General features: G+C 49.7%; 2 pseudogenes; both read left to right on the forward strand.

The window, feature by feature from the left end:
* The first annotated feature begins 2,389 nt into the window (after positions 1-2,389).
* On the forward strand, positions 2,390-2,537 carry LOC146055500 (5.8S ribosomal RNA; annotated as a pseudogene).
* Positions 2,538-2,875: 338 nt separating this feature from the next.
* LOC146055499 (28S ribosomal RNA) lies at positions 2,876-5,775 on the forward strand (annotated as a pseudogene).
* The last annotated feature ends 8,381 nt before the right edge of the window (positions 5,776-14,156 follow it).

Below are 14,156 nucleotides of genomic sequence, written 5' to 3' on the forward strand. Positions count from 1 at the left end.
AAAAAAAAAAACTTTGCTTCAGCTTGCCCATGGACACTTCCATAGCCCTGGGCATGAATCCCGGGCTTGAGTGGGTGATCGATTTCAAAGTATTTTTTCTTGATTCTCGCGGAGCCTGTTCCTGGGGCGTGAGAAGCCCCTCTTCCCCTGGGGATGCCTGGAGCTCGTTGGGGGCTCCCCGTGCGCAGCTATCCCAGCCTGAGCTCCATGAGCCCGGCCCGGAACTCACCCGGGTCCGAGAGGGGGCCTCCCGCTCCCTCGTGCCCGAAGGAGGGAACCGAGAGACGAGGGTGCCTTGTCCTGGCTCGCAGTCGCCCCCCGGTGGTGCGTGATATATTGCACTTTGTGGAAGTCTTTTCTATGAGAACGAACCTGCCCCTCTGCGGCCGGAGGTCGGTTCCAGGAGGGCGGGAGGAGGATGCTCCAAGTACCGGTAAAGTGACGCGCGCCACTCACATGCAGCTACCCACCGGAGCACCCCTCCTGGAGATATATATATCAATTTATGGAAGTTCCTCAGATGAGTGCAAACAGGCCTCCCTCGGGCCGTGGAACAGGCAAATGGAAATGATGCCTGAGTAATGAAAAAAAGGTACATAGATTGGGAGGGTGTCTGAGCCACAGATCAACCCAGCCTGCAGAGCTTGTTTCTATGGGTGTGAAACCAATAATGCATGGAGCTTTTAATCGGGTGTTTTTCACTGCAAAACACACCCTGCTTTCCGTGAGAGGGAGGTTTGCCTGGCTGAGGGGACCAGAGCCCAGGGAGGTGTGGGCCGGCTCTTGGGTGCCCCCTGGCAGTGTAGACAAGTAGTGCAATTTATGCAAGTTAATCAGATGTACGGTGCACCCAGAACTTCTCCAAGTGAGTTGGTCTGGTCTTCGTAAGGTACTCATACTCCTGGCCTGAGCGGAGTTAAAAACAAAAAGGGCCTTTATCTGTAATTTGATCGATGTGGCAACCTGCACCCCGGCGGGGAGGGTTATTCACTCGGCAGGAGACCAGGGTCCCAGTCGGCTTCAGGTGAACCCAACGCTCCCTCTGCCCACGGTGCACCCAGAACTTCTCCTAGTGAGTTGGTCTGGTCTTGGTAAGGTGTCTGCCTAATGCTCCTCGCCTGCAACAGCGTTGAAGGAGATTGGGTAAATCTGACCCTGTACGGTGTGGTCTGCTCTGTCTGCAAACCTACAGGTGCCTGCCTAAACCGGGAATGCTAGCAAGTGAGGTTCTCAGCCTTGCACCCTGGTGGAGCACATAATTTCCTAGGAACTATATGAGCAGTGCCAATGGCTGGGGCTCACTGGCCCTGGAGAGGGCTTTAAGCACTGCCCAATATGGTGGCCACATCGAAGGGCAGAGGTAGAGTGAGAGCATGGATAGGGGAGCTTTGCAGGGCTAAGAGAAAAGCATAGACTTTTCAGGTAGTGAGAGGCTCTATTGGCGGGAGCAGGCGGAAGCTGTGCGTGAAGTGGACGTGGTATGTGACAGCTTTTGACACCCTTTCACCCACCCTCGGTTAAGATTAAACCAGCCAGGTATGGATCGGGATGTGGTGGGTTGAGGTAATGTGGTCTCCTTGAAGGCCCGGTGCCGGGGTAACTGAGGTGACCACAGGCTATTAATAAATCACACACACTCCCTGAGAGGGCTTGCATTGGTTTTTAAGTTGTTGGGTGAGGAGAAAAATGGTGATAGCAGGTGAATCGGGCCCTGTGGTTATGCCAACCTCTCACTCAGCATGCGGACGGTCGCTAGCCTGCCAACGGTCTACCTCATTGCCCTCCGCTTGAAGGCTGCCCCAATGCATGCCTCTTACCTCTGCCATTGCACCATCTGGCGGCACACACTGCTTTCGAAACACCTGATGGATGGGCCCAGCCCTGGGCTTCCAGGAACCCAAGAGATACATGCTTGATCCTGCCAGTAGCATATGCTTGTCTTAAATGAGTACAGTTTTAATCCCTTAACCAGGACCCATTGGATGGCAATTCTGGTGCCAGCAGCTGCTATAATTATAGCTCCAACAGCATGTTTTCAACTCGCTGCAGTGGCGGGATATGCATCAGATGGAGGATAAGGGAAGGTGGCTGCGGGGCCCACCCCATCTCGGGCACACCCACTTCAGCAGTTCCCTCCAGGCCGATCTGGGTAACACTCACATCCTCCCCGCCCCGGAGAGGGGGAGGGGGTGGTAGGTTGAGAAGACCTAAGACGCAGTGCCTCCCTGCCAGGAGTGCTGCACAGGCAAGGTATGTGCTCAGCGGCCCACACCTCTGCCATGCAGCAAGATTCCCGGCAGGACAGAGTGTCCGGGCGCCCAGACACTCTGACCCTTTCGAAACACAGAGTGCCCCTGTTGACCACAGTGAAAAGCAAAGTGAAAACTACAACTCTCAGTGGTGGATCACTCGTCTAGCGTGTTGATGAAGACCACAGCTAGTTGTGGTAATCAGTGTGAATTGCATTGCTCATCGACTCTTTGAACGCACCTTGCGCCCCCTGGGTTCCTCCTGGGGCTATGCCTGTCTGATGGTCCCTATATCAATCGCTCACGATCGTTTTGGCGGCGTGCAGCGCAGCTGGGGCTGTTGCAGTCAGCCACCGCCCCCCTCTCCTGCAGGGGGGGGGGGCTGGCTGCCTTCATTCCCCCAAAGGCAGACCCGTTCTCTTTTCCCTTTTCCTGGGACATGATGGCTTCACCCTCTGGGCGTCCCGAGGTCAAATCAGGGCGGCCTGGGGGAGAGCTGGCATGCACTGTGAGAGGGTCTGGAGGCGGAGAGAGAATGCTGCGGGAGGAGGGTGGTGGTGGGAGGGGGTTATACCCCTCCCAGCTGCCACTCCTGCCCCCACCTCCTGGCGCCATTCTCACAACTGAGACCGCAGAACAGACATGTCGACCCGCTAAATTTAAGCATATTAATAAGCGGAGGAAAAGAAACTAACTAGGATTCCCCAAGTAATGTTGAGTGAAAAGGGAAAAGCCCAGCGCTGAATCCCTGCACGCCTGGTGGGCACGGGAAATGTGGCGTACGGAAGACTGGACCCACCCCAGTGTTGCTGGGGTTCTTGCTCGGGAACCATTCTGAGCAAAGAACAGCCCAGAGACGGTGATAGGCAATTGGTGGAACCCAGTCTTCCCGGAGTCGGGCTGCTTAAGAATGCAGCCCAAAGCGGGTGGTAAACTCCATCTAAGGCTAAATACTGGCGCAACAACGACAAGTACCATAAGGGAAAGTTAAAAAGAACTTTGAAGAGAAAGTTCAAGGCGTGAAACTGTTGAGAGGTTAACGGGTGAGATCTGATCGATCTGCCCAGAGGATTAAAAATGGCGGGTCAGACTTCCTGGGTTTTTAGGCCCCTGTATGCTACACCGTCCCCTTGTGGGAGGGTGGCCAGCAGCAGGGGAATACGGCCCGGGAGGTCCAAGCCCCGCATTTCCTCTGCGGTGGTGCACTGCGAATGGCTCCAGGTCGGCTGGAAAAATGGCACGGAGGCCGTAGGCGGTTGCACAGCTTCAAAGCCCCCTCCTGGCAAGGACAGCCTCTGGGGCCATGGGAGATGACTGCCTCTGTGCCTTTGATGTTGAACCATCCCAAATCCTGTCCCACTCCTGAAGACATCAGGAATCGGGGTAAGGAAGAGGGATGGGGCCACTCGCTCCCAGCAGTGCTGCCCACTAGGGTAGACTGCCCTCAGCGTGCCCTAAACCATGCTGCAGAGGTGGGAGGGCCACAACTAGGGGCGCAAGCAGTCCGCGGTGATGTTGGTGTCCCACCCGACCGTCTTAAAAAACGGACCAAGTAGTCTAACGCGTACGCGAGTCAAAGGGCACGAGCGAACCCCATGGCGCAATGAGGGCGAGAGTCGGAATCCCCCGGCTGAGGTGGGATCCTGCCACTGTGGGCGGGCGAACCACCGGCCCGCCTTGCCCTACTCCATTGGGGAGGCGGCGCTTGAGCGTGCGCGATAGGACCCGAAAGATGGTGAGATTTATACTTCGGAAGGGCAAATCAAGTGGAAACTCTGGCGGATAGAGTTGAAAGACTAATCGAACCATCTAGTTGCTGGTTTCCTCCAAAGTTTCCCTCAGCAACGATAGCTGGTGCTGGTTGGTTACACGCATGGACTGAGAGCACCCAGTGGGCCACTTCTGGTAAGCAGGACTGGCACTGTGGGAAGAACTGAATACTGAACGCCGGGTTAAGGCGACTGATGGCGATGCTCATCAGACCCCAGAAAAGGTGTTGGTTGATATAGACTTCCGGATGGCGACCATGGCAGTCAGAACCCGCGAAAAAGTGTGTACTAACACACCTGCCAAATCAACTAGCCCTAAAATGGAGCATCGAGCCCATACCCGGCCATCGCTGGCATTGGCTAGCCCGCGGGGGTTATGCTGCGATGAGTAGGAGGGCCGCCACGGTGAGCGTAGAAACCTGTGGCGAGAGCCTGGGTGGAGCTGCCGTGGGTGCATATCTTGGTGGTAGTAGCAAATAGTCTCAAGGTGTGAATGAACAGCCTCTTAGGTTAGAAGTAGGTAAGGGAAGTCAGCAAGTCAGATCTGTAACTTCGGGATAAAGATTGGCTCTAAGGCCTGGATCGGTCGGGCTAGGGCAAGAAGTGGGGCTGGGTGCGTGCCGCGACTAGATGAGGCGCCCCCTTCCAGCACCTGTGCGTTGACTGTCACCTCCCTTGGGGGCAGGTGCAGGCTGGCAGGCAGCAGCAGGGGCTTCCAGATGGGCGGCAACTCTGGACATGTACCGCACCCGTCCCGTGGATTGCCCCAGCTGCAGCGGGCACCTCTCCTCCCGAGCTCCCCCTCAATACATCTGCTCTCCCCCTTGCAGGGAAAGCAGGTCGACGGGAGGGGAGACCAGGGTGGCGTTGTCCCGCCTCGACTGGTCCTGCGCTGCTGACTAAGAGCTGCAATGTGATTTCTGCCCAGTGCTCTGAATGTCAAAGTGAAGAAATTCAATGAAGTGCGGGTAAATGGCAGGAGTAACTATTAGCGATGCAGGTGAGCGAGATTCCCTCTGTCCCTACCTACTATCTAGCGAAACCACTGCCAATGACACGGGAGTGGCATTAGCGGGGAAAATAACCCTGTGGAGCTTGACTCTAGTCTGCGATTGTGAAGAGAGATGATGAGATGTAGAATAAGTGGGAGGCACCCAGTCCCCTACTGCAGAGGGGCCATGGGAGCCAACAATGAAATACCACTACTCTCATAACTTTTCACTTACCCGGAGCGGTGGGAGGGTGAAGCCCCAAGACCATCCGCTGCGGGGACAGTGGCAGGTTGGGAGTTTTGACAGGGAAACCTGGGTTTAGACCGTTGTGAAGACAGGTTAGTTTTACCCCACTGAAGTGGTGTTGTCACTATAGTAATTCTGCGTGGTGCGAGAGAAACAGCAGGTTCAGACATTTGGTGTATGTGCTTGGCTGAGTAGCCAATGGGGCACATAAGCTACCATCTGGGGTATTCCGATAAAATACCAACTAATGTGTGACGATACTAAAGCGCCGTCGAGCCACGGTTGGCCTGGGATAGTCGGACCTGGGGGCCAGGGTCCGGCACGTAGGGCCCGATCGCCACGGGAACGGAGCGTGGACGGAAGTGGGCCACCTCTCTCCCGCAGCACATCTCTTATTCGCAGGGTACCCGGTGCTAAATCCTTTGGAAACGACCTGATTCTGGGTCAGGGATTTGTACGTAGCAGAGCAGCGCCCGCGCTGCGATCTATTGAAAATCATCCCTCGAGCCAAGCATTTGTCAACCTTCGGGGGTGGCGCGCCGGGGCGTCCCGAGCGTGCGCCACGCACCCGACCTTTCTAGGCCTGGCACGACCCCTTGGCCTTTACCACGAGTCAGCTCCACCGCCGAAGGGGAGGTCGGAGTGAGGGGGATCTTAGACCTAAGAAGGCTGTTTCAGCTATATTATAATTTAGGGGAGCTACCCATCCGCCGCTGGGCCATTTAGCCTGTTCTAAATGCTCCATTAGCACAGCAAGGTAGTGCAGTGAAACAACAGAAAGAACTATAAACCAAGCGCAGGAAAAAACAAACAGGGCTAGTGGTTGTCCTTGCTGCTATCCTAGAAGGGATACTCAACCCTTCTTAAACCAAAAAAGCCCAAAATACATACAAATAGACAGCGCAGACTGGACACTCAATAACCCATTAGTTAAAATTTAAATCTGTTTATTTAGTATAAATCTCTTAGAATTATAAACAAATTTTAAAAAGAGATCACCGGCCGGTGGGGTTCATACAATACATAGCATTTTTCACAAAATGACATAAAAAAAATAAAATAGATGAAAAATAGGAGCAGCATTCAATAAGGACTCATTCCAGCTTGGTTAAGCATACATAGGGTTAGTTGCTTGTTAAGCAGGGTTAGATGGAATCAGGCTTTTTGCCAGAAGGCTGTTAATTGACAGGTTGTTATGCTGTGCTGCCTGCACAGACCTTGCTTTCAGCAGCTTGATATTAGATTAGTCAGTCAGCCATGCGTTTAGGTTAAAGTTAGTGACAGATTTGGCACATATAAGCAGAAAAAAACAAGCAAACAGATATATTTATGCTTTGTTCTGCAGCTCGTGGAATGCTGTGTATTTGTAATCCACTTGGGGAATGAAAACTTGCCCTGCCTTGAGTGGTGTTCCCAGCTGGTTTGCTCGAATTGCCTTCAGCTATATCCAGAACGCTCCGGCTTCCAAGTACCCCACACTCAAGGCAGAGCAAGTTTTCATTCCCCAAGTGGATTACAAATACACAGCATTCCACGAGCTGCAGAACAAAGCATAAGTATATCTGTTTGCTTGTTTTTTTCTGCTTATATGTGCCAAATCTGTCACTAACTTTAACCTAAACGCATGGCTGACTGACTAATCTAATATCAAGCTGCTAAAAGCAAGGTCTGTGCAGGCAGCACAGCATAACAACCTGTCAATTAACAGCCTTCTGGCAAAAAGCCTGATTCCATCTAACCCTGCTTTAACAAGCAACTAACCCTATGTATGCTTAACCAAGCTGGAATGAGTCATTATTGAATGCTGCTCCTATTTTTCATCTATTTTATTTTTTTATTTTTTTATGTCATTTTGTGAAAAATGCTATGTATTGTATGAACCCCACTGGCCGGTGACCTCTTTTTAAAATTTGTTTATAATTCTAAGAGATTTAAATTTTAACTAATGGGTTATTGAGTGTCCAGTCTGCGCTGTCTATTTGTATGTATTTTTAGTGCAGTGAAAGTCCCCCCCCTATAAGTGCGGTCGGGCAACAGGGAAATGGTTCAAGGAGTCTGGGGAACTATTGAATGTGGCCTGCACACATTTTTTAGGTGGTGACTGAGATATTCAGAAAAGACAGTTTGTTAGAATAAAAGGGTGATTGTTTGGCCAGTGACCAGGTTTCCTGGAGGCAGACTGTAAAAAAGATCACGGAGGCAAAAGTACTGGAAACCAGTAAAGGTGTGAAGTGCTTAACACTCAGGTTTGCTGGTCCCAACAGGGACATGACTTTTATGAGGCAAGCAGTTCAGATGACTGCAGCAAGGATGAGACATCTTCGGGAAAAAGAAAAACATTATGCTATTTGTCTAGGTTCTTTCCTGAAAAAGGGATAGTACACCAAGAAAATAATTTGCTTAAGGCTATAATCAAAAATGCAAGGAAGCCATCCACTGCAGTTGGAAAAAGAAACAGCCACCTTCCCAATGGAAAAAATATTTAAATCGTCCCGCCTAAATCTAAAATATATCTCCATCTTCCCACTAATTGTATGGGGTTTGGATAATTTGGTCTACAGCATGTTGGTGGACAAGCATTAGATTGACACCACTAGGTTGACATGGGACAGGGTCGACACAAGCATCAGATCGACAGTGTCTAGGTCAACAGTCAAAAGGTCAACATGGGGTTTTTCACTGTTTTTTTGGTACTTGTGTATTATCTGGGCGCCCGATATATCGCATGCCACTAGTTAAGGCATGCGATGCGATGGGACCCGGTTTTGAGCCTTTCCCGAGAGGAGTGTACAATTTTAATATCGCGTTGCATCGCATGCCTTAACTAGTGGCATGCGATGCAATGCGATTATACCCGATATTACATTGTACAGGCACCCTGATGGGTGATGTGAAATGCCCCCCCCCCATTGTTAACGCCACCCCAAAATCAATGCCAACCCGAAGCGTAGCGCGGCGGTACGCGTCCTCCGACCTTTTCATGCCCCCACTATCCACGTCGGTGTGGAGTTGATTTTATATAGTGTGGAGAGTGCAGCGTGCCTGTGAGTGGACGCGTATTACTTCACATGTATTCCGCGTCCGCTCGCCACGCTTCGGGCTCGGTGGCTCGCCACACTATATAAAATCAACTCCACGCCGACGTTGATAGTGGGGGTATGAAAAGGTCGGAGGATGCATACCGCCGCCCCTCGCAGGCTCGCCACGCTTCAGGTTGGCATTGATAGTGGGGTGGCGTTAATAATGGGGGGCCATTTAATCATAGTAATCACCCATCAGGGTGGGTGTACAATCAAAAATAGGGTCTGGGGGTGGGGGGGCATTTAACATAGGAATCAGGCATCTGGGTGCCTGTGCGATTAAAAATCGGGTCCAATCGCGTCGCATGCGATATGATTGTATGCGATGCAACGCAATTTTTTACGTGCAATAAAAAAAAACGGGCGTCCAGATAAATACACAAGTACCATTTTTTTTACCCAGATGTCGACATGGTCACAGTTTCAAGTGCACCGCATCGCTCTCCATGCTTCGGGCACGGCGCCTCCCGCCATGCCCTAGTGGATGGTAGGGCATGAAATAATGCCTGTTGGCACATGTCGGCTCAAACAGTGAAAAACCCCATGTCGACCTAGACCCAGGTCGACCATCATGCTGTAGATCAAATGACCGTATCCCATTGTATGAGAGTGGGCAGAAATCTGAGTGCAATTGCTGCAGCCTAAAACTAGGTCAGTCTCCCTCACACCACAGAAGAAAATTGAACAAGGTTAATTGTGACAATGCTCAGGCACTCCATGCCTTTTTGTACAACCCTGAGAATTGGCACAGGCTGATGACAGGGGTTGGGCTGATTGAGTTTTAAGGTGCCCATTCACTAGGGCAATATTTCCGGTGGCAGATGAACAGGGCCCAAATCGCTGTGGTATTGCCCTTGTGTATGGGGACCTAGTGCATCTAGTTTTGAGCAGAATGGAAAAACCAATGGATGTAGTCATTAGAATTACATTAAAAATATTTACACTAAAATGTCAACAGTTATGTTGACATTGTTAAAAGGTCAGGTCATGGGTTCAATCCCCACCATGGCTCTAACTGTGCGGAGTTTGTATATTCTCCCCGTGCTTGCGTGGGTTTACTCCTGGTACTCCGGTTTCCTCCCACAATCCAAAAATATACAGATAGGTTAATTGGCTTCCAACAACAACAAAAAAAAAAGTTATGTTGACATTGTTAAAAGGTCAACTTGACAACAAGTCGACAGTCTTGGAATGGCAACATGTCTATTGACATTAGAAACAGACATGGGAGGGGAAGGGTTATGTGTGTTTACACGGTCAGATATGCCGTGCTATGCGAGTCACGATACGATCAGATTGTATCGGGACTCGCATCGCACGTCATCGATGGATTGGCACAATTTAGACTATATAATGCAGATCTGCACTATATAGTCTTGGCTGCCCTCTCAATTTGACGGCCGACTTAGACTCACACGGGAGCGCGCATCAGGCTCGCAAGCCCTAAAAAAGCATGCAATATGGCTTCCGATGTTTACTATATCAGCAACATCGGAAGCCATATCTGCCCGTGTGTACACACTATTAGATAACAGGGTGGGAAACAGACTTGTGGGGCGATTCAGGTCCCACAGGTCCGAATTTGGCCCAGATGGTGGGGGCCTGGATATGTAATAATGCGCATGTGCAAAGCCCAGCAGCGAGCACCTTCTGTGAATTTTTCATTCGCCGGGGTGCTCGTTGTCTGATTGACAGGCAGGGGGGCATTTCAGAGTGGGTACCCAGCATTTCTTGGGGGTGCCCACAAAAATGGTTGGCGTCCATAGAAAGATAAGCACCTGCCCCCCAACTTGGCCATCTCCGTTCAAGAAAAAAAAAATGAAGTCCTGGCCTACTCTTTGAATAGAGAAAACCATCAAATGATTTTTCCTCTGTGCGGGCACATGAGAGCGGATATGTAAGCATACACACCTGATTGTGGCATAGCAAGGGGATTCTGGGGACAGGGGGCATGCGTTCGGCAGGCTGGTGTGAACCTGCTCACTAGGCAGTGAATATATGCAGCCTAGCTAGCAGGTCTGAATTGGGCCCTGTGACTGTATTTAGATTTGGTTGAGGGGTGTTCAAACCGAAAACAAAATAGCAGCATAAAAATAAAGCAGCCAATATATGCACTGCACATAAAAAAATTCAAATAAAACAAAATCACCCAAATATGATCCTATAACTACGTACACACCAGAACGATCATGATCGGACACATTTGCAGATGTACGGCCAGGCTTTTAACTAGTTGCACATCATCACCATTTACAAACAATATATTTGTAGATGTGTGATACCCTCACAGATAAGTATCTTTATCCTTACAGGTTATCTTGCAACAGCAATTATCAACAGCTCACCACAATAACTCACAAGGAAAAATAATAGAGTAATTTTATTAAGCTGGAACTCCGTTTTTCTTAAAGGAACTGATGGAAATCAAGGATACTATTATGCACAAAATATCAATATATAAATACAAACATCAGAGATTCTTCCCACGTAACATTGGTGAGATATTGATGTATAACAATATTAGTTAGAGCATAAATTGTACTATTCTGCAACAAACAAATAAGCAACTATCCATTCACCTGCAATGTATAACAAACCGTTACAATATCAAAACAGGTTATAGCGTTTTACCAGTACTAGATTATCATTGCGCAATAATTGTTTATGTCTACAATAGTCTTGGGTTAACCCTATTATGTCTGCAGTCACCTGTTCTTTAAGCGCTTATTTATAACAAATATTCTTTCTTTTATAGGTCCCACGCTGCAAGGTCAACTCTCTGTGTATTTGTAATCCAAAGTCAAGAGAATACATAAGGTAAGTCTTGCGTAATAATGCTGCTGCCTTTTAACTTGAACGTCAAATAATCTGATAATAGATGACAGAAGCTAGCAATCTTTTTGGAATATCCTGAGTAGAATGATATAAGCAATTTTCCTTAGCAGTATAATTGCCACAAGTGTCTCTATAAGTGTCAGTCCACTTCTGTAATATGCAGCTTTGGGGCTGATTCAGCAGCCACTACTCCCTTCCTCCTAACTTGTAGCTAAGGACGACTTGGGTATTGTGTGCAGTATTAACTACTAGAGTCTCTCCCCAAATGCCAGTGTAGGTACTGCTTATTGCTGCCTGGATGAGGTGAATGTTACACACAATGCTTTCTTTAGCCGGGAGAGGTGTTAGGTTGGCTATGAGGTTACTGCAGGGGCGTTACAGCTATCTGTGGGCCATCCTGTAGGCTGTCTCCGGCTGGACTATCTCTGGGCTGATCTGTGGGATATGCAGGAGGCTGTACTGTGCTGCCTTGGGGCTGGACAATCACTCACCACACCCTCTTCTTTATCGATCACAGCATGGATCAGTCACCGCCTCTGTCACCGCTGCTCAAGGGGACCTCGGGAAATCACCGGAGCCCTTTTGGTAAGTATTCTCCTAATTACAGCAACGCATCACACACTTTCCAGCTGCCTTAACTTTCTCTCCACAACTGCTACACAGTGTCTTTTCTGCTATCCACAACACACCTACAGCTCTTTCCCCTGAGCACCTCTATAGTCCCTGCTCTGGGGTTTCCAGATGAGCAGGGGCTCTGCCAACTGTCAGAGTATATTTTCCTTTCTGGAATATTCCTCACAGTTCTCCCCTTTAAAGCAGGGTATATGGTATAGTCCACCCTAATGGGCTAGGAGGACAAGTCCATTGTCAGTTCAGGAAAGGGGTAAACAGTGTTCAGTCCACAATATTCTATTAATAAGGAGTATTAACACATTAATACTTTTCCTAAATAATTAATTAACTACTAATATTACTTTTGATATCTGCTACATTTACTGTATAACAACCATATAACATTTTAGTTTATGTATAAACATTAACCCTTATTGGGGTGTTACAGATGTATGGCCAGCTTTAGCCATCATTTTGCCAGGCTTTTAAGTAGTTGCACATAATCATCATTTACAAACAAAAATAAAAACACTTGCCTCCTGTTAATGAATTGCACCCAGATCATTTTAGTTGAATGGTAACTCGGAGAAGCGCCAGTTAGCTGTCCCAGGCACGGTACAGTGACACACATGGTTGGTGCTGTACAGGAGCAATACACAGCGACCGCACATTCGGCAGAATCGAGCATACACTAACTGACTACGGCAGCAGGTACACACAACACTTACCCAGCACCAGCAGAATTTGTTTTTCCCGGATCAACGCGTCACCACATCGCAGCTGGCGCAGACCTATCGCAGTTCTCGTTTTACAGCCTGCGGAAAAGGCTGCAGAGTACAGAGAGGAGTCATTGGCTTAATGCACGGCGGCCACCGATTGGTTGTAAATCGAATGTCAGGGAGGAGCTGGGTGCTGCTACGCTCAGTTAATTGCAGCCAATCATTTCTGAACCGGTACATAATTACATAGCGCTTCTCTTACCTCAATCCGGCTAATATAAAAATTGGGATAAGCCTTTTAATTGGTAAAGTCCGTGTCATTGTTTTCCATAGGGGGAGTACGTACTGTACATCATTATAGTTACCTCTGAACTAATAGTCGTGCCGTGAAAGTTTGTTATTGTAGAGTTGAGGTGCAGTGCTAAGCACAGGAGTAGGGACTGAGGTGGAGCTCAGAAAAACTATTTGACCCTCACCTATTGATGCCCAAAACATTGAGCACTAGGTGTTTGGGGAACATCGATAGTCGATGGACATCCCTAGTGCAGAATAGCGGGGTATGGGTAAAAACCGGACCAGGACAAAACCCCCGGACCAGACATCAAACTCTGCATTTTGGAGCTTGTAGCGTCCGGTCCAGGGGGTGTCCGGTCCGGGGATGTCCTGTCCTGGGGGGCTGCCTGTGACACCTGTCACCAGGTAGAGGAGGAGGGGTAGAATAAAGCCTCCCTGTATGGTCCGGGCATGTAGCAAAAACCGGACGGTCTGGACCACACGGGGAGGCTGTAATCTCCCCTTCCACATGTCCCTGATGATAGATATCACAGGGACCCCCCTGGACAAGACACCCCCCAACAGGACACCCCCCGGACCGGACCCTATAAGCTCCGGACTGCAGATTTTGATGTCCTGTCCGGCGTTCCGGAGTCTGGTCCGGTTTTTACATAGTCCCAGAATAGCGGGGGAATTAATAGAGACTGAGGGGTGCAATGACAGGGACTGAGGGTGCAGCACAGAGGGGCGCAGTGGTAAGGACCGAGATGTAGCCCAGAGGAGCGCAGTGGTAAGGTCTGAGGGGCAGCTAGGGTTGCCACCTCACTCATCATCGATTCCTGGAAATCATACCTCTCCCCTCATCCCAATGCGGTGCAGCGCGGCTCTGCGCAGCGTGCCGACGTCAGAGGTCACACTGTGCAGGCCGCATAGGATGTCTCCATGCTGTGACTGACCCCGGCACGAATATCCGCCCGTAGCGATAACCATCGTTGCCATAGCCATCGATGGTTGGCATCGATGGCAATTCAGCAACTGGCCATCGATAGTGCTAAACTATGCAATGGATGACCATCAATATTTTTACATATCGATGGTCATTCATTGTGTTTGATTGATTGGCCTTTGGGTCAATCAAAACATGGGGCGGGGTTTCACCGGTGTCGGGGGCGGAGCTATGCTCAGTGTCCCGGCACTTTTGAAAAAAAAGCAAAACATCATTTTGCTGTTCCATCGATGGAGGGAAACCATCTGGTTCTCCCCCATCGATGGCAAAAGTATTCGACATCGGCCATGAACCATCAATGATTTCAAATCATCGATAGTCGATGGCCATCCCTACCGCCCCGGCCACAGACCGCCGGCGCCCACCCGCCCAGCA

This window comes from Crinia signifera, unplaced genomic scaffold (assembly GCF_055691185.1).
Source record: "Crinia signifera unplaced genomic scaffold, ASM5569118v1 HAP2_SCAFFOLD_451, whole genome shotgun sequence".
NCBI classification, from domain to species: Eukaryota; Metazoa; Chordata; class Amphibia; order Anura; family Myobatrachidae; genus Crinia; species Crinia signifera.